We start from the raw sequence: 2,081 nt of genomic DNA on the forward strand, positions 1-2,081 counted from the left end.
TTAAGGAGATTTGTCTGCATCTGACTTTGGTTTGGTGTAGCCCAAGGTCAGCAGCCTTAGCTGCATGCACATTTAAAGTTGGAATGAAATTGAAATTCACTCAATTTCAATGCAAGTTTTGTGAACTCTTCATTTTTTGTAACCTTTTTAATCAAAAGATCATAACTTCCATGCAGACTTCTGTATGGTGACATACAGACGTTTTTTTTACAAGGCAAGCTTGCATTCAGATCTGCCTCTGTCCAAAGCACCTGTTTTTCTTTTTCGATTTCACTTAGTTGTACGTCACAATATGACAACAAACAAAGAAATAATAACAAATAAGTGTCACTACTTCCGTTACACTGTGACTAGCTTTTGACAAACAACAGTCTTGTATTCACTACATTTGCATAAAAAATGCATATAATTCATTCATTTCCACAGTTATGAAAAAAAGTCAAACTATAATTAATGTAACACTTTTGTTCCCATAATACATTATCTCCAAAATTAGGCATGCACGCTCAATAGGAGATGAAAACAGAAGCACAGTGGCTTTACAAACAGTTTCTAAGTTCATTACAACTGCCAGTATTGGTGACGAATTGCGTTAAAACATAAGCTAGACAGCAGTTCAATCACTGGAAGCTGCAGATCATCTGATCTTAGCTTTCTAGTAGCTGGCCCCACTCTTCTGCGGTACACTTTCTGCGCTCCTATTGGTACGCTGCAAAACAAGGTGTGTTAAAAATTACACAATTTTAACACATGTGGCGAGTGTGTTCAGGGACAACACATTTAACACAGTTTGTGCGTGCATCTATTCATGCATCTATTGTGTAAAGCAAATTAGCACACACATGTGACATTTAAACACAATATGCGACTTATATGAAAATTGCCAAATTAATAGCAAATTAATGCGTTAATGCAACAAAAATACAAAACATGACCAGCTATTTAACAAAACAGGCAGATGTAAAAATGTCAGCCGTTTAAGTTATAGTCAAATGTTGTCAGAGAGCAATGCATGCACACAGGCACATCAAAAAGAGTTAAATCTCAATTGCATAAATTCTGCTTAAGATGATTAGACGGCACAAATGCTTTGTAATGCACTACAGCTATTCACTACAATACAGTCTACACTTTAAAAAACTGTATACTTATGGTTAACTGGAGCAATCATTTCTTACAACATAAGATCAACTTAATCTCATAACAAAGTCAGATCATTTAAAGATAAAACTTTTTAAATCAGAAAAAAAACCCAGAAAATTTGTCATTTTGCTTCATAACACAAATGCATTTGTAATGCACTATAGCTATAAACAGCAGTATTCATTAACAATTATTACCAACATCAGTTACACTTATGGTTAACTGAAACAAGACGAGACTAGTGGATAACATTTCTCATAACATATGATCAAATTAATCAAAAAACTTTTTTTTGGGACACATTTAAATAATTTTTTTTTAGATCAGACAAACATTAAGAAACGTTTTGAAATTGTTCTCAATGACAGTCACTCTTGTAAAAATTGTAAACCTGTAATGTGTAGAAGTAGCATATTTTGTTACATCCGCTATATAGTTGTATTTGATGAGGAATACAGTATAAGACTATATTTTAAGAGTTGTAAGACTATAGTCGCTGCATCATATTGCTCAAAACTTGGGCTGGTAAATAACTACCCTAGCAACTACACAGGAAGACCCTGGCGACAAGCCACAACATCCTAGCATTGCAACAATGGGCAAGCACAGAACATGTAAAAAATTTATTTTTTATATGTTGATCTCTATTTTTATATCTTGTCAGCTCTTCAGTGTTCTCTCTCCACATGTCCTTATTGTGCTTTCTTTCATCCATTCTCTTTTCTGTCTGCCCCTGTTTAGTTCTCTAGATTATTCTTTCTTTGCGTTTGCCCATTTGACATGTTCTCTCATCCTCTCTCTGGATCAGAGTGCATGTGTTAATTAAACACTCGTTCAGATCATTCACTGTCTAAAGTGGCTCCAGAGGCAGAAGCCATTAGGTAGAAAGCCCTGCTATCTGCATCTCCCACATTTATTAAAGTGAAATTCATCCTGTA

The sequence above is a fragment of the Sinocyclocheilus grahami genome, unplaced genomic scaffold, assembly GCF_001515645.1.
Source record: "Sinocyclocheilus grahami isolate Dianchi unplaced genomic scaffold, SAMN03320097.WGS_v1.1 scaffold3428.1, whole genome shotgun sequence".
Classification (NCBI taxonomy): Eukaryota; Metazoa; Chordata; class Actinopteri; order Cypriniformes; family Cyprinidae; genus Sinocyclocheilus; species Sinocyclocheilus grahami.